We start from the raw sequence: 18,626 nt of genomic DNA, 5'->3' as shown, positions 1-18,626 counted from the left end.
GCCTGGCCAATATGGCGAAAACCCATCTCTACTAAAAATACAAAAATTAGCTGGGCGTGGTGGCACGCGCCTGTAGTCCCAGCTCCTTGGGAGGCTGAGGCAGGAGAATCACTTGAACCTGGGAGGTGAAGGTTGCAATGAGCTGAGATCATGCTACTGCACTCCAGCCTGGGTGACACAGTGAGACTCTGTCTCAAAAAAAAAAAATAAAAAATAAAAAATAAAATAAAACTTTTTCTTTTTTCTTTAATGTTTATTTTAGGTTTGGGGGTACATGTGCAGGTTTGTTCTGTTGGTAAACTGTTGTCATGGGGGTTTGTTGTACAGATTATTTCATCACCCAGGTACTAAGCCCAGTACCCAATACTTATTTTTTCTGATCCTCTCCCTCCTCCGAACCTCCATCCTGAGGTAGGCCCCAGTGTGCATTCATCCCTTCTTTGTGTCCATGAGTTCGCATCATTCAGCTCCCACTTATAAATGAGAACATGTGGTATTTGGTTTTCTGTTCCGGCATTAGTTTGCTAAGGATAATGGCCTCCAGCTCCTCCATATTCCCAGAAAAGACAGGACCTTGTTCTTTTTTATGGCTGCATAGTATTCCATGGTGTATGTGTGCCACATTTTCTTTATCCAATCTATCATTGATGGGCATTTAGGTTGATTCCATGTCTTTGCTATTGTGAACAGTGCTGCAGTGAACATTCACGTGCATGTATCTTTATGGCAGAATGATTTCTATTCCTCTGGATATACAGGATTATAAAATCAGAGTTTATTCACATAGATGAGTTTTTTCCTTTGGTGAGCTGGAGGGTACTTTCTCTAGAAAGTGCTAAACAGACTTTTTATTTTGTGTCTCTACTTCAGCTTTTTTTAATGTTTCATCACACTTTTGAATGCTTAAAATGATTATGTACATAGTTTATTTGGAGTTTGGTGGAAGTATAGAATTTTTTCTTAAGCTGTTACTCCCTTTTAAGAAACAGGAATGGGCAAATTTTATGGTGAGTTAACATCAATAGAATTTTTAAAGTCTTAGAACTTAGTTATCTAAAGCAGCCTGGTTTGTTATTCTGAGTAATGGCATTTGAGCAAGTGCACTTTTTAAACAAAGTGATACCTCTCACTTATGTTTCTGGTTTTGGTTTTGTTTTTTAGACACAATGAGGCATATACATGGACAAATCCCACCTGCTGTGTGCATAATATCATTGTGAATAAACTGTGGGTCGAACAGTACGGCAATGTGGAAATCATAAACCACAAGTAAGGCACCTTGAGTACTTCGTCCATTCCTTCAGTTTTCATCAAGCAGTTTTAGTGAACTTCAGTTTTTTTTGTTTTATTTGTTTTTAAAGAAAAGCTCTAGAACAGGCTGATGAAAATTTAAGAATCAGGCAATATAGTCTGGGCGCGGTGGCTCACGCCTGTAATCCCAGCACTTTGGGAGGCTGAGGCAGGTGGATCACGAGGTCAGGAGTTGAGACCAGCCTGGCCAAGATGGTGAAACCCCGTCTCTACTAAAAATACAAAAATTAGCCGGGTGCGGTGGTGGGCACCTGTAATTCCAGCTACTCGGGAGGCTGAGGCAGAATTGCTTGAACCCGGGAGGTGGAGGTTGCAGTGAGCTGAGATCGTGTCACTGCACTCTAGCCTGGGTGACAGAGCAAGGCTCCATCTAAAAAAAAAAAAAAAAAAAAAAAAAGAATCAGGCAATATAACTAACTCTTGAATGACTAGAAGCCCATTTATTTAATAAAGAGGGTTCATTAAAGTCTCTGATTAAGGAAGACTGGGTGAACCCAGCTTCCCCAGCTTCTGTGAACCTTAATTCCAATCTCAGCTCATTTTGCTTCCTTTGTTTAATGGGGGCCAGGGAGACAGGGCATAGGAGTTACTAGAAAGAACTGGGCTCCCATTCTACTTTGTGACCTTAGGCAAGTCACGTATTCTTTCTGCACCTCACATACCTTGTCTTTATGGTGGGAAGATTACCAGTCAAGGATTAATCATTATCACTTTAGTATGCCTGGCACACAGAGAAAATCTGTAAAGAGTAGCTGCTGCTAGAGAGGGTTATCACGGTTATTTTTCTCTACTGCTGCTTTGTTAATAAATGATAATCTGAACTTAATATTTTCTTTATAGGACTGGGGACAAATGTGTGTTGAATTTTAAGCCATGTGGCCTTTTTGGTAAGGAATTACACAAAGTTGAAGGCTACATTCAAGATAAAAGGTAAAATTTCCATTTTAAATGTTGAATAGTATAGATTTTGTTCACTAGATAAAATGTCGATATTAAAATACATTGTTGGCTGGGCGCAGTGGCTCACACCTGTAATCCCAGCACTTTGGGAGGCTGAGGTGGGCAGATCACGAGGTCAGATTCAAAACCAGCCTGGCCAACACAGTGAAACCCCATCTCTATTAAAAATACAAAAAGATTAGCTGGGTATGGTGGTGGGCACCTGTAATTCCAGCTACTTGGGAGGCTGAGGCAGGAGAATTGCTTGAACCTGGGAGGTGGAGGTTGCAGTGAGCCGAGATCGCACTACCACACTCCAGCCCGGGTGACAGCAAGACTCCATCTAAAAAAAAAACAAAAAACGAAAAAAAACAAAACAAAAAAAAAAACATTGCCATAACCTAGGAAACAAGCATTCTAATAAGTAGAAAAATCTTTCTTCTACAGGGAAGTCTATTTCATTAAAGAACCTGATTTGGTTGAGCACAGTGGCTCACGCCTGTATTCCCAGCACTTTGGGAGGCTGAGTGGGGAGGATTGCTTGCAGCCAGTTTGAGGCCAGCCTGGATGACATAGTGAGACCCTGTCTCTACAAAAAAACCTTTTTTTTAAGTAGGCAGGCATGGTGGCACATGTCTGTGGACCCAGTTACTCTGGAGGCTGAGGTGGGAGGAATCCTTGAGCCCAGGAGGTTGAGGCTACAATGAACCATGATTATACCACTGTACTCCAGCCTGAGTGACAGAGTGAGACTCTGTGAGTCATACACACCTTTATAGTAATATTCAATTGCAGCAAAACAGTCTACGGCCATGCCACCCTGAACACACCTGATCTCATTTGCTCTTGGAAACTAAGCAGGGTCAGGCCTGGTTAGTACTTGGATGGGAGACCACCTGGGAATACCAGGTGCTGTTGGCTTTAAAAAACCAAACCCTGGTTTGTTAACTAAACGTCAGTTTTTCTTGACAGCAAAAAGAAGCTCTGTGCCCTCTATGGGAAGTGGACTGAATGTTTATACAGTGTTAACCTTGCCACGTTTGATGCTTACAAAAAAAGATAAGAAAAATACAGAAGAGAAGAAGAACAGCAAACAGGTGAACATCCTGTAAGGTGGTATCGAAGGAGTAACTGGATTCTTCAATGTGTACTAATCCTTTTTGGAGTTGGCCTGTTCTAGGGTCACACTCTGACTTTCTTCTTCCTTGTTGCTAATGCATGTCACTTTCTCTTTTTAATGATCGACATTTGCTTTAACAAGTACTCGGCAGAGCCTTGTATAGGATATGGACACCTATCAGTTTTTTAACTGTGGGGCAATTATACGTGGAGCTCTGCTTTTAATTCACATAGCTGTGGAATGTTGGAAGTTCATCTTAATGAACAAATTTTCTTTTCCTCCTGTTTATGTGATTGAAAGTTGAAACTGTTGAAGATTTAAAATTTCCTCCAAAATTTCTCTGACATTTTTCATGCTTATCATCAGTTTTGTTGCCTTGTTCTTTATCGTGAAATTACTGAAATTAAGACGGTCGTAGTTAAAGGAGTCATTCCCTGGGCTGCTTTCCTCTTACTAAACTTCCTTCTTTGTGGGACAGTTAAATCCCAGTAGGGGAGGCACGTACGTGGCTTCTTGTCGCGTGGTCCCAAGCAGGCTCCATGGTTAGCAAAACTCCTGCCCTTCCCTCCTGGCAAAATGCTCGAGGACTGCACCTCTTTGGACAGGAAATATTTGAGGACGGATTCCCTTTCCAGTAACCAAGATAATGGTTCCGAGCGCAAACTCTGGGTTAGATCTTAGCCCCACCGGTGATGAGCAGTAACAAGCCGAGCTTTCTCATCTCTCTGCCTCAGTGCCTTCATCTGTAACACGGGCACTATAATAGCACCTTCCCCGGTTAAATGAGTTAACAAACATAATGGGCTCAGAATAGTATCTGCTCATAGTAAGACTGATAAAGTCATTTCTGCCAAAAGTAGCTTCCTCAGACTGGCATCTTGAGGCATCATCTGCGAGCTCATTAGAAATGCAGGCGGCCCAGCTTCACCTCAGACCTACTGAAGACCAGTCTCTGGGCTCTTTAGCGTTCTTATGCATGTGAAAAGTTCAGGAAGCCTAAGATCCCTCAAAAGCAGAAGGTGTATTTATGAGTGACTTTCTTTTTAGATGGAGTTAGCCTTGCTCCCAAAGTGAAAAGAGGTTTATTAAACGCGGAGCATTCTGCTTTCCTGGGTGGGGCTGTTTTCTTCTTTTCTTTGTTTCCCCTTCGGCTGTGTGTGCACAGTTCTGCTTCCCTCTTTATATCCTTGTTCCTGCCCACGGGAACTGGGCACCAACTGGCTGTTCAGCCAGCAGGAAACTGATGGGGCTGAGAAGGGGCATGTCCAGGATTCTGGGACCCCCGGCACAAACTCCTTGGTGGCAACTCCTGCTAATAGGAGGCCACCTTGACAAAGACGATCTCCCCAACACGCTTGCCTTCCAACCTCTTCACAGAGTGGGATGGCCGAGAACTGTTGGTAGAAATTCCAGAAACATTCCTTATATTCCCGCTAAATTCCCAGTCAGTCTGTGAAAAAAAAGTATTTTTTTCCCCTTGGAGAGAGCAGGTATTCTCACACATCCACTGCTTTTCTGGTCTCTCTCATTCTTGTGTTCCGTCATCTGCCTACCATGGATTTCTGACGTTCCTGAACACAGACACTGAGGAAGTTTTGTGTCATTAGCGTTGTCACCTCTGTGCTATTTTGTAAACTGTATATTTACTGAATGTGTCTCAGCAGCAGTTCTAGATTTGTTCACTTGTGATGCTGGGGACTATGAATTACCCTTCCAAAGCCTTCATTCATATGTTAAAAAAGCAGTCGTGAGCTCTCCTCGAGGGGTTGTTGCATAAAGACCACATACATAGAGCACTAGCCATAGCTGGGGCCGCGGGGAGGGGGGCCTGAGGAAACGCTGGCTCCCTGTGTTTCATCTAATAAAAATTCTCTTTTCATCTGATGCATTTGGATCCCTCCTGGTTTGCCATTGATATATTTAGTTGACTTTCCAAGAATGTAACCTTTTGTTGTTCTCAGATTGTTCCTCTCTAGTGTGTGAGCTCCATGAAAGTCAGGTAGTGATGGTGCTTCTCTAGCACCCCAGTGGCTGGGCCTCCAGAAGTTCCTTAGTAGATACTCAAATGGTGCTTTGGGAGGCTGAGGCAGGAGGATTGCTTGAAGCCAGGAGTTCAAGACCAGCCTGGGCAGCATAATGAGACCCCTCATCTCTATAAAAAATATTTTTTAAAAAATTAGCCATGTGTGGTGGCACATACCCGTAGTCCCAGCTACTTGGGAGACTGAAGCAGGAAGATCACTTGAACCCAGGAGTTTGAGGTTACAGTGAGCTGTGATTGCACCACTGTACTTCAGCCTGGGCAACAGAGCAGGACCCTATCTCAAAAATATTAAAAATACATACTCAAATGAATTATTTTGTCTTTAAAAAGGAAACAGCCTTAAAAACATAAAACCCTATAGGAAAGAGTGATGATGATAATGACTTAAATGCGGATAACACTAAGTGGCACAACACACGAAGCTTCTGAGACTCTTAGCACCCACTCGGGCATTCAGCAGGTATCCGTTGGCTTCCCACACTGTGTTCAAAGTAAGGATATAAGAATTAGAAAGTCACAGTGTCATATGCCCTCATGTAGTTTACATTCTAGTGGTGTGCAATAAACGATGGTTTACAATTTGTAAGTGTATATATATTTTCCTAAGGACAGGGATATGTTCTAAGAAAACATTAGGTGATTTCATCATTGTGCGAACCTCATACAGTGTACTTCACACAAACTTAGATTGTGTATGTATTTTTATTTATATCTCTTTTTTCATGTGGAAAGCCAAAAGTCCCAACACCATTACTGGGTATCAGTCATTTCCCTTACTTGGTCTGCCAATGCCAATATCAAATGCCATATAGCAGATTTCTATACATGCTCTGCTATAACCTTAGGGGACTACCATCATATTTACAGTCTGTTGTTGACTGAAAATGTCATTATGTGGTTGCTTGACTGTATCTTAAAACTTTCTACTTAAATTTTGTTCATTGGTGGTTTTTCTAGATGAGCACCTCGAGGAGTCGGGTGAAATGCCAATGCCGGATTCTGAAAGTGTATTCATTATCCCTGGAAGTGTTCTTCTATGGTGAATAGCCCCATGGCCTCCAAATTCTACCCAGGTGAGACTGGGCTTGCTGGCCTGCAGTCTCACTGTCCTGTGTCAGCATTGTGGTGCTCTTTCCTGGCACATGCAGGGTCAGCCCAGGCAGCATGGAGACAGGCAGGTTGGCATCCTGAGCCCCCACTGGCTCCCAGGTGCTCCCTTCTTGCCTGAGCTCAGCGCATCGTAAGTGCATCATGCTGTCCCATCCCTCTGGCATCTGGCTGGGAGGATGTGTTGAGTTAGGACTTCACTGGGGCTTCTTTAATAGCTACTTAGTGGTAAAAGTGGTCCTTATTAAATATAAGCTGGTGCAGCCTAGTCAGTACCAGCCCTCCAGACCCAGCAAGAATGATTTTAATGAAGATAAAAGAATGTTGATTTTTGCTTAGAGTTCTATTAAAGTTGATCATGATAGAGGATGTTTATTCTGCAAAGCCTGCTTTGAGATTTTTTTGAGACAGATACTCACAGATGGTGCAGATTTTGGTGAAAACATTTAGATACGTGTGATCCGAGAATGACTGACCATTGTTACCACGAAAGGGGGGGGGGGTCATTGTCAAGTCAACCCTCTTCTACTTTCAGAAAGTTTCATTTTGAATTATGCCTTGGCATATTTTTAATTTCATCCTTTTGCTTCTTTTCAGATGTATAATTTTACTAGTTCTGCAATGGTTTTGAATGAAGTAGACAAAGACATGGAGAGTGTGATTTCCCCAAGACAGACTGCAGGTTACGGCCTGACATCAGAGCCATGGGAAAATGGAGAGAGAGGTAACTAGCATCCGCCCAAAGCCACAAGTGAAGACTCATTTCTCGGGCGATGATGCTTTGTTTTATTCCTGGTGATTGTTAGCACCATTGTGGGTACTAGCGTTTTTAGTCTCTCTTTAAGTTTGAGTTAACATTCCAATTTAAATTCAAACTTTTATTTTAATGTGGAAATCTGAGCAGCCTTATTAGCTCATATTATTGTGGTAGTACTCCCCTGAAAATTTAATATACTGGAGATGGCCAGAGGCATATTCTGACTAATTAAGTCACTGTCTACTTCAGAATTTACATAGCACCTTGTCAGCCCCAAAGGAGAGTGTGGCCTCCCCTTGGTTAATTATAACTTAAATGTTTTTGTGTGTTGGGTATAAATAGGTGTATATACTTATGTAGTATGTGGGATATTTTGATACAGGCATACAATATGTAATAATACATCAGGGTAAACTGGGTATCAATTTACAACATTTTTTTCTTTTTTTATACAGAGTCTTGCTCTGTCTCCCAGGCTGGAGTGCAGTGGCGCAATCTTGGCTCACTGCAACCTCCACCTCCTGGGTTCCAGCTATTCTTGTGCCTCAGCCTCCTGAGTAACTGGGACTACAGGCACGTGCCATCACACACAGCTAATTTTTGTATTTTTAGTGGTAATGGGGTTTCGCCCTGTTGGCCAGGCTAGTCTTGGACCTTCTGACCTCAGGTGATCCACCTGCCTCAGACTCCCAAAGTGCTGGGATTACAGGTGTGAGCCACTGTACCCAGCCCATTTTATCTTATCGTGTTAAATTTTTTCCAACTCAGTGGTTCTCAAAAAGGGGGGCATTTATCCCCCCAAAGAGACATGCAGCAAAAGTCTGAAGACTTTGGTTGTCACTTCTTAGGAGGGACTACTGGCGTCTGCAGGCCAGGGATGCTGCTAAACATCCTCTCCCACACTAGGCAGCCTCTTATGATAGAGCCATCACATGGCCTCTTATGATAGAGCCATCACATCTAACATGTCATAGTGCCACATTGGAGAAAAAGTGAGACACAGCAACAGTATTTTGGAAGACAGTTTAAATTTCTTAAGAATGGCATCTGAAGGAGCTCTGTGAGGTCTCACTAAGAATTTAGAATAATTTCACATTTATTTAGTTTTTACACCCAATTTTTCACTGAAGAATTTTAACACAGTTGTTTTGGCCTTAAGAATAAACAGGTGTTCTGGCAAGGTTGTAAGAGCATAGGTTGTCAAAGAGATGCTGATCTGTGATACTAGCTCTGCCTCTTACTAGCCCAGGTATCTGTTACAATTTTGTTTGAATTTGACTCTGGTATTTGTGTTCTAATAAAAGGGAGATACGTGTAGATGGTTCTTTTGTGAAGTTCTTGTGCTTAATACTGTGCCTGGCATCCTCCATGTAGAGCGTTAATGGTTTGTATTGATGTTATTTTAGATCAAGCTAGTGAAGAAAAAAAGCAACTTGAGGAAAAACAAAGAGCAGCCCGCACAAAACAGGTCCAAGTCAGAAGAGGACTGGAAGACGAGGTGCGTGCCTGAGTGAGGGGGTGTGGCTGAGCCCTCAGGCAGGCTGCTGTGTGCAGACCAGGCAGGGGATGCCAGACACTGTGAGCCCAGAGCAAGGACCTATCTAACACAAACCCTGCCGAGTTGTCCCAGGCCTGAAAAACGTTATTTCCACTGACTTTTATCCATTCATCCATTGATGGGCCACAGGTTGATTCCATATCTTTGTTATTGTGAATCGTGCTGTTACAAACACGGGGTTGCAGGTATCCCTTTGATACATTGACTTCCTTTCCTTTGGACACCCAGTAGTGGGAGTGCCGATCCTATGGTAGTTAAGTTTTTTAAGAAATCTCTGGCCGGGCGCGGTGGCTCACATCTGTAATCCCACCACTTTGGGAGGCCAAGGCAGGTGGATCACGAGGTCAGGAGATCGAGACCATCCTGGCTAACATGGTGAAACCCCGTCTCTACTAAAAAATACAAAAAATTAGCTGGGCGTGGTGGTGGGCGCCTATAGTGCCAGACACTCGGGAGGCCAAGGCAGGGAGAATGGCAGGAACCCTGGAGGTGGAGCTTGCAGTGAGCCGAGATCGCACCACTGCACTCCAGCCTGGGAGACAGAGCGAGACTCCGTCTCAAAAAAAACAAAACAAAACAAAAAAAAACCCAAATATCTCCATACTGTTTTCCATAATGGCTGTATATTTCACTACCATGTATGAGCTTGCTTTTTTCTGCATCCTCGCCAGCATGTTTTCTTTTAATAATTGCCATCTTAACTGGTGTAAGATGATAATCTTGTGGGTTTTATTCACGTTTCCCTCATAATTGGTGATGTCGAGCATTTTCTTGTATCCTGTTGGCTATTTGTGTGTCTTCAGAAATGGTCTATTCATGTCTTTTGGATTATGTGTTAGCATGGTATATTAGAAAAATCATGGTCTTTAACCTTAAACCTAAATTTGCCATCAGTTACTAGGTTGGGCAAGTTATTTAACTGCTTAGACATTCAGCTTCTCATCTGTAAAATGGAGGTTTAAGAGTTTGAGGCCAGGTGTGGTGGCTCACACCTGTAATCCCAGCACTTTGGGAGGCTGAGGCGGGCGGATCACGAGGTCAGGAGTTCGAGACCAAGCCTGACCAACATGGAGAAACCCTGTCTTACTAAAAATACAAAATTAGCTGGCTGTGGTGGAGCATGCCTGTATTCCCAGCTACTAGGGAGGCTGAGGCAGGAGAATCACTTTCACCCAGGAGGCAGAGGTTGCAGTGAGCTGAGATCGCACCATTGCACTCCAGCCTGGGCAACAAGAGCAAAACTGCTTCTCAAAGAAAAAAAAAAAAAAAAACGAGTCTGAAGGGCATTTACACTGAACCAGGTGCCTTACATACTGCTGTGGGTATGCTGTAAATGTTAATTTCGTTATCCTAATTTATTCCCAACTACTTAAAAAAATGCCTTGTGGAAAATAAGACCTAGGCTAGAGGGTAAACTGGTTAGACAAATACATTGTCTCAAACCAACCTATTAGAAGACCCTGCTTCTGTCAAGTAGCGTGCTAGATCCTGGTGGGAAATCCATATGCCTTTTGCATGGTATCATTACCCCTTTTGGAATATTATTCCACAGACCTGTTCCCTACCTAAGCAGAAAAACAGCATCACTTCAGCATCTCTTTAGAAATCCCTCACTCACAGAATGAGTTGCTGTAGTAGAAAAATACTGCAAGCTAGTGAAGAAACAGCCTGTGATTTTCCAGTTTCCCCTGTAAGTCTTGTCCTTTTCTTTTAACAGGTGGTTCCATCAAGGTCCTAATCCCTACAATGGAGCACAGGACTGGATTTACTCTGGCAGCTACTGGGACGAAATTACTTCAATTTGCCTGACATTTATTAAAATGCATACAAGTCAGGGTGTTTGGCTAATCTACAAATAAGTCTTAAACCTATGTTTTTAAATTTTTTTCCCTTGGTTTCTACTTATCTTTTTTAAAAAAATGAAAAAACACTCATAAGATAACTGCATTTCACCCAACAAAAGCAGGGTATAAGGCGATATTGGCGATGAAAGTCAGGAAAAATGCATAGTTTTGCTATAAAATGTACTTATTTGGAATACTATTTTATACAGAGGGAAGAGAAAAGTGCTGGGGAATATGCTTTTTATGGTTGCTGTTGCCATATTTACTGAAGGTTTATACCTAAATGTAACTTCAGCTTTATGGAACTGTATAGTAATCCCAAATCAAGTTATTTTAAATATTTTTATGCTGTCATGCTTGAATGTTTTAGATGTAACCTTTGACATATTTAGAACTCTCCTCCTATACAATATATATTGCTCAAATGTAGAGGTTATGTCATTTTATAAAGACTCCACTGATAAGATGGCTTTTATTCATACTAATCCTCCCAATTTTACCCCTTCCATCTTCCAAGAAGAAAAAAGAATGCCTGAATATTCAGAATAGATATTTCTGATTTGAAAATTCTAAAGAATTAAACTGGAAAAGTATTTCATTTACTTAGTGCTCTGACTTTACTTTTACAGTTTTCCTGCAGTCAGTATCATTAAAATGTTTAAGTTTACATTTGAACTGAAAATATGTATAAAATCTAGCAATTCACAAAAATGTCCTAGAAATATATATTTTAATCACCATTACATAATCACAAACCTTGTTAAATGCTTCCACGTCCATGGCAAATGCCACTAGAGAAATTAAATTGCACTCATATATATAAGTATCAAACTACATAAAAGGAGGTCTTGTGCATTTCAAGTTTGCAAGGTACCTGTGTATTTAAAAATATGTGTGGAGACCTACTGTACAGTAGTTTTGCCCCTTTAATTGGGGCACATTAATCTTAAATCTTATAGTATTTATCCACCCAAACCCCAGACTGAGATACTGCTCCCAGGGGCCTTAGGTAGCTGCCAGCCCATGATTTTAATTGCTATCTTGAAGTTAACAAGTGTTATAATGAAATAATCTACCTGATGCTAAATAAAGCCTTTAGAATGTTCCCCAAAAGTGTGGTTTCTTTAAAATTTCAAATATACTAATGTTGCCACTTACTACTATCCTAAATTGTTAAAAGCGTCCTATGAAAGAAGTCCTTGTGGTACCATAGCTCCCAGGGCCAAGGAGATAACCGGTTACCTGGCATGCATAGTGGTAAGCAGGCATTTAGCATTCAGTTAATCTCTGGATAGATACAGCATAGAGAGGTGCTACCATATTCATTCCGTGTGAATCTCCAATGCAGAATCAAGTGGAACTACCTGGTTAGAAAATGTGTTACTAGATCTGTTAGAGTGGGAATGGTTTAAAAGTATATACATAGGAGTTGGAAAATGCTATTGCTTTATAAGTCTGAAAAGACAGGCCTTTTGTGTTGGTTGGTTGGTTGCAGTTCTCCTAAATTACAAAAAAAAGCAATACAAAATTGTATGCTTGCATGAAGTTTATTGATACATTACACTGGTGGCAGACTCCTCCCTGAAATGTTGGCCCAAACTGTGTCATTTCTGGATCTGTTAGGAATAATGCAAACATTGAATTGTTTTAAAGTTAAACATGAAACTGAACATGTGAAATGAGTAGATGATCAGAAATGCAAGGTCTACCCTCCTGCTCTGTTACTAAGCTTAACTAGTTACCTATGGGCTTTTGCACTGAAATATCCCAGCAATTTCATGCTGAAAACAGTCATTTTGGCAGTTCCACCAAAAGTCCATAAAGAGTTTGAAGAAGTACGTGTAGCCCTAAGATAATTTTGTCTTTCCTTAAATATAGTAACTGGTCCTTGAGCCTGCTTATGAATGAAATCTAGCTTTTGTCGATCTCTCAGATGTTCAACTTAAAATTCCCACTAATTATTTTAAGTAACTAATTGTGTATAACACTTCTGTACTTTCAACTCATCTCCCCACTTCCTCTGTTGACCTCCCCCTTACTGCTAATCTGTTTTCCACATAGCAGCCTGAGGGATCTAATAAAAACAGGAATCTGATTCTATCAGTCATTCTTCTGCTTAAAACACTTGTGCTGGCTTCCCATTGAACTTTCAATCAAAATCTTTCTTCATTTCATACAATCTCCCCATTTCCCCTCAGCCAGTCTCATTGTGGCCTACTTTGCTGTCTCTGGAACCCCCATGTTCTTTTCTGCCCTAGGACGCAGCCTGGGCACACCGTGCAAAGCTGGCTCCTTCTCATGCTTGGGTGTCAGTTTACATCTGAGCCTGAACACCCTATCTAATACGGGACAATTAAAGGTAGGCCTGTGTCAGTACCTTGTTTTCTCCATAATACTTTACATGTTATAATACACTTTTTGTCTGTCTCCCCAACTAAGATGTAGGTCCCATGTTTTTGCTCACTCTACTGTCCATACATAGGGGAGGAGGGCTAGCATAAGGCTTGGCATTAAGTATGAATGAAAAATTTAAAAATGATTTGTGAGTGATCAAACTGTCTCATCCACAGTTAATCTCAGCTGTTGTTCAGCTCTTTACTCTGCCTCTCACCTATCCATCTACTGCCTCTTACCACGTGGATTAAGGGCTCCGTTACATAATCAAGACTTTCCTCTCTTACCTTGCTCTTCAGTTGTTCCCAGCTCCTCCCTACTCCCTAAACATGCCAACTAAATTGTCCTGTTTTAAAAATCCATCCCCTTTTCACATCTACCACTGTGTTAGACAATGGACTAGGTATTCAAAGTAACTGAGTTCATTAGTTTCACGTATCAGGCATCAAATCCTTGGCATGAGTCATGGTACAGTGCACCTGCTTTGCATTTATTAGTAACTGGTGGTTAGGAACTTGGAGACAATAACCCCAGGAAATTAGAGTATACCCCAACTTATTATCTCAAATTGTTTTTAAATATCTAAATCTCCAGGTCAAGAAATCAAAACGCTTAAAACGCATGTGTGTTAAGGCCTGAATATTATGGTAGGAAAGTGTACCTGCGAGTTTTCAGTTTCTGCTTTGAGAACTTTGTGAGCAGTAGTCACGGTTACCTCCTCAGCAATACTGTAACTTCCAAAGGGAGCACATATGTCACCAGATCCTGAACTTTTTTAGCTATATCTTCTACTGGGAAAGCAACAGAAAGGAAAACAGGGCTTTTTGGCCGGGGGAATATCTTGTCCACTTGGAAGATTAGCATTCTGGGACTTAGGGTATGTTCTGGTATTTCTCATCTGCAGGAACAGCAATGGGCACTTGCATTGCAACGTATCTCAAGACATCTGACTGTGAAACAACAGCATGTCCAGGAAGAGGTTTCCATCCCTGTGCTTCCCGAACATTTGAGCCTACTAAGATAAAAGGTGGGGCACTGGTCTTCTTGGTGTCGCCCATCACGTAAGTTGGAAAAGTGACTTTTGGTGGATGCTGCTGAAACTCTGGATCGTTAGGATTAGATAAACAGAGGGTTGCTTGGGGAAAAGGCCCAGGTGCAGGTGGCGGTGATGGGTGACCTTGCTGATTCTTATCAGTTAGACAATAAAGGGTCTACATGTTAGAATATGGTGGTGGTTGTCCTCGTTCACTTGCTGCCATTGCTATAAAAAAAAATTTTGCAGGAATTAAAGTTTTGGTCTCTGTTTCAGGCACTATGCATAGTAATGTCTTTGTAAGTCTCCTTTACATATAAAACAGCTGAAGTGATATGTACCATAGAGCATGCTATACAAAGGGCTGCATAATCGCGTTTGACAGTGTGAAAGAGATTCTCTACAGTTGAAAAACGAGAACAGTGGTGTGGTGGCAAGTGGCAGGGACACTACAGTTGTGGCTGAAGAAGCAATCTTATTCTAAGTTGTGGTTTCCAGCTACTTCAACTTTAGACGTGGCTTCTATAGGATCCTCACAGACAAAACTGGTCAACACAACCTTTAGCTTTACCCAAAAGTCAATTGAAGAGTGCGTTCAGCCATTAAAGGAAGCATTAGTGCATCTGCATAGTGTTTTATTTCCTAAAGAAGTTAGCACTAGGTATCATCTTCACCACATAATCAAAATCTCTCTGGCCCTTCACAGGCACCATTATCTCCCATTAATTTGTTACCACACACAAAACGTCACATAATCTAGGATTGAGAACCCCAGAGAGCACCCCTTTTAGGCAAGACTTGAAATCGTAGAACCTAGGTGGCAGTAAAAGGCTGGTTGGTCCCACAGGGATTCTTTGGGTTGAGAAAAAGAGGTTTGGTAGTGCCATCTATAATGCAAATGTGACCTGCCTCTTGAAGACAGTACTGTCTTGGGAGAACCAAGTCCCAGAAGATGGGCCCTCGGAGAAAAGTTTCCCAATAGAGGAGTTTCACTTTGCCAAAATGTGCCGAGTTCACCTTTTGAACACTGGGCCATCTATCCCTGGTGCAGCCTTTCCTCTTCCCCTGAAAAGAAACTAACACTACGAGCCGGGCGCAGTGGCTAATGCCTGTAATCTCAGCACTTTGGGAGGCCGAGGCGAGTGGATCACCTGAGGTCGGGAGTTCAAGACCAGCCTGACCAACATGGAGAGACCCCATCTCTACTAAAAATACAAAATTAGCCGGGCATGGTGGTGCATGCCTGTAATCCCAGCTACTCAGAAGGCTGAGGCAGGAGAATCACTTGAACCTGGGAGGCGGAGGTTGTGGTGAGCCAAGATCACGCCACTGCACTCCAGCCTGGGCAACAAGAGCAAAACTCTGTCTCAACAAAAAAAAAAAAAAAAAGAAAAGAACACTATGCACGTGATTAAGTGGCCATTTTCCAAAGCTTCAGATACTTTCAAGTAATCTTTTTTTTTTTAACCTTGTTGAAAAATATGTACAAGCCAGGTCTTCAGCTGTCTCACAGGGAGAGAGGTTTTGATAATCTGAATTTTTGGGTTAATATCCTCTTAGTGTTGTGGACAACTCTGTTTTCCTTTAGAAATAGTTAAGCATTTGAAAACAGTGACTTGGTCTGGATGTGCTGCTTAAGCCACGAATATAGTGCCAGTCCCACATGCTCCACTCCCAGCGCTGCCCTCTGCCTTTCCAGCTGTGCAGAATCCCTGTCACACTGCCAGACAAAATGTGATCTTTTCTAAACACCTGCTCTGCTAACACTTTTTGAATCACTCTGGCTCAGTTAAGAGTCAGGATTGAGAGAGTTTTTGCAAAAGGAATGGGGGGTTGGCTCATTCATGTCCCTTCTGTCCCTAAAAGAGAAGGGCCCCTGCAATTATCCATAAGGCAGGAAGGTGAGCAGACCAAATGCCATAATTAGATGGAGATGAAGGTCACCTCATGTCTGTGTCACAGGAAAACATGGTGATAGTTCAACAGCCAAGAAAGCAGCTTGATTTTGGCACTTGCCAGGGAGAGGGAACTGATCAAAGGAAGGCAGTAATGTGAACTGCGCCTATTGCTGTTCAAGTGCCGGGCTGTCCTTTCTGCTGCTGATACCTCCCGGCTCCCCTGACCTTTCCCCTCTCCATCTAGCTATGAAGCTGCTCCTTCAGCTGCAGGAAGCTCCCAGGCAGAAAACAAATGCATGGCCCAGCACCCCAAACCTGGTCACAGAGCTCCCCTGACTCGGTGTGGAAGCAGTCAAGCACAGCACCATTTTTTCACTTTTGAAAATGCCATAGCCTATGTGAATGCATTGCTGTGGTTTAATTTTAGATTCACAAGAGGAAAATTTCAAACCAACACCCTCTCATTACAGTTTTGCAATCAGCATATTCAGATCACATGAATATATTTTGTACCTCACAACAGACTATACTGTTGTTGACTACATAATATGTCCAAAAGAATAACACAGAAGTGCTGGATGACCAAACTTTGAGGCTAGGCTTTGGGGACATCACTTCAAAATCACTCCTCTCATAGTAGTAGAATCTCAAATACAACAAAGCCTTTAAATGGCTTTGGCATTTTTAAAAAATCTATTGAAAATAAAGACTGACCAATCTGCAGGGAGCCTACAGAGATGGCTACCTGAAATACAGATGTCACCTGAAATGCAATTTGTAATGGAAATACCTGATTTTCTTACCTGGCTTCACCAAACCTTATCCAGCTGTTGCTACTAGATGACTTTACAGATGTACCTGAGTGCACTGCTTCTGCAGCTTCCCCAGAGAGCACAGGTTTGCCTTCCATCTCCTGGGGTACAGAGTTTTCCCCAGACTCCTCCTGCCCAGTATTGTCAGAGACTATTGAAGTGATCTCCACTTCAAGGTGCAGAGATTTATCAGAGCCTATTTCGATAGCGCCCTCTGCATCCAGGAGTTGTGCAGGTACCTCAGGCTGACCGCTCAAAGATGTGTCAGAGAGCAGAGCTGTTGCTTCTGCCTCCATATATACTGAGGAATATTTTGCTTTCTCCTCCAACTGTGCAAGTTTTACAGACTCTACAGATTTTTTAGACATGCCAGAGGTGGTCTTTTCTACTACAGATTTGGGACTAACTGGTGGTGACTGCTCATTTTCTTTAAGACAAGCAACTTGATCAGTAAAAGGGATAACTATTTGTTCTGGCAGTTGCTCGATATAAACAACTCCTTCAGTCACAGGCACATCGTTATAGACAGATGATATGTGAACATATGATGATATATGAACAGTTGACATAACCTCAGTATCAGTCTGCAAAGTGACCTCAGGAGGTTGATCATAAGCAGGAGGTTCTTGTTCATTCTGCAAGGGGACTGAGGAAGCCATTGATGGTTCAGCCTCATTTTCTTTAGGTTGAGAACCCAAGTCTACATGGACAGATGTTTGGCTCACAACCTGCACTTCTAGCACCTTTCCAGAACACACAAGAGGAGCAGCCACCATGACATCTTCAGCAGCCTCTGAGCTTGGCACCTCCTTGATAACAACAGGCATACTGGTTGCCACATCCACCATTAAAACATCAGATTGATCAGAATGAATAGATGAAACTTTACCTAACATCTGAGCAGCAAGCTGAGCTGGGTCAGCTGGGATGTAGGCAAACTCTGGTGAGAAAGGTGTTGGAGGTGGTGATGAGGGTGGGGTAGTAGTCTTAGGGGTGGCTGGTTTGGGAGAAAGATCACCAACTGCTTCCGTTTGCTCAGTGCCTGGCTCAGCATAAACCGATGGAAACTGGGTGGTTTTGTCACTATTCTGTTCTGGTTACATTGTCCTCGTCTGTGTCTGTAGATTTTTCCATCTGGGTAGGTACTTTAGATTCTACAGATGCTTTTCCTGGTTCTTTTAAACATTCTAATTTCTTCTGTGGTGTCATTCCTTCTGACCATTTTTTTTTAAGACCAGAGTTTTTAAGGACAGCTTGGTGGGTGGGGGGAGCCAGGGAGCCGGGAGTGCTTATTGGTCAGGGGTGAAATCACAGGGAGTCAGAGCTGTCTTCTTGTGCTGAGTCAGTTCCTGGGTCGAGGCCACAAGATCAGACCAGCCAATTTATCGATCCAGGTGGTGCCAGCTGATCCATCAAGTGCAGGGTCTGCAGAATATCTCAAGCACTGATCTTAGGAGCAGTGTAGGGAGGGTCAGAATCTTGTAGCCTCCAGCTGCATGGCTCCTAAACCATAATTTCTAATCCCGTGGCTAAATGTTAGTCCTACAAAGGTAGTCTAGTCCTCAGACAGGAAGGAGATCTGCTTTGGGAAAAGGCTGTTATCGTCTTTGTTTTAAACTAAAACTATAAACTAAGTTTCCCCCCAAGTTAGTTCAGCTATGCCCAGGAATGAACAAGGACAGCTTGGAGGTTAGAAGCAAGATGGAGTCGGTTAAGTTAGATCTCTTTCACTGTCTCAGTCATCATTTTGCAAAGGCGGTTTCATTTCCTCCGTGTTCATCCTGTGCTCATTAGGAGGGAATCACTGTG

General features: G+C 42.4%; 3 pseudogenes; 2 read left to right on the top strand and 1 right to left on the bottom strand.

Moving 5' to 3' along the window:
- Nucleotides 1-1,161: 1,161 nt before the first annotated feature.
- LOC115834263 lies at nt 1,162-10,746 on the top strand (annotated as a pseudogene).
- On the top strand, nt 3,053-3,171 carry LOC115834264 (annotated as a pseudogene).
- Nucleotides 10,747-13,107: 2,361 nt separating the features above from the next.
- LOC115834262 lies at nt 13,108-18,266 on the bottom strand (annotated as a pseudogene).
- Between the last annotated feature and the right edge of the window lie 360 nt (nt 18,267-18,626).

The sequence above is a fragment of the Nomascus leucogenys genome, unplaced genomic scaffold (assembly GCF_006542625.1).
Source record: "Nomascus leucogenys isolate Asia unplaced genomic scaffold, Asia_NLE_v1 001472F_35271_qpd_obj, whole genome shotgun sequence".
Classification (NCBI taxonomy): Eukaryota; Metazoa; Chordata; class Mammalia; order Primates; family Hylobatidae; genus Nomascus; species Nomascus leucogenys.
This window is presented reverse-complemented; position numbering and strand designations above follow the sequence as displayed.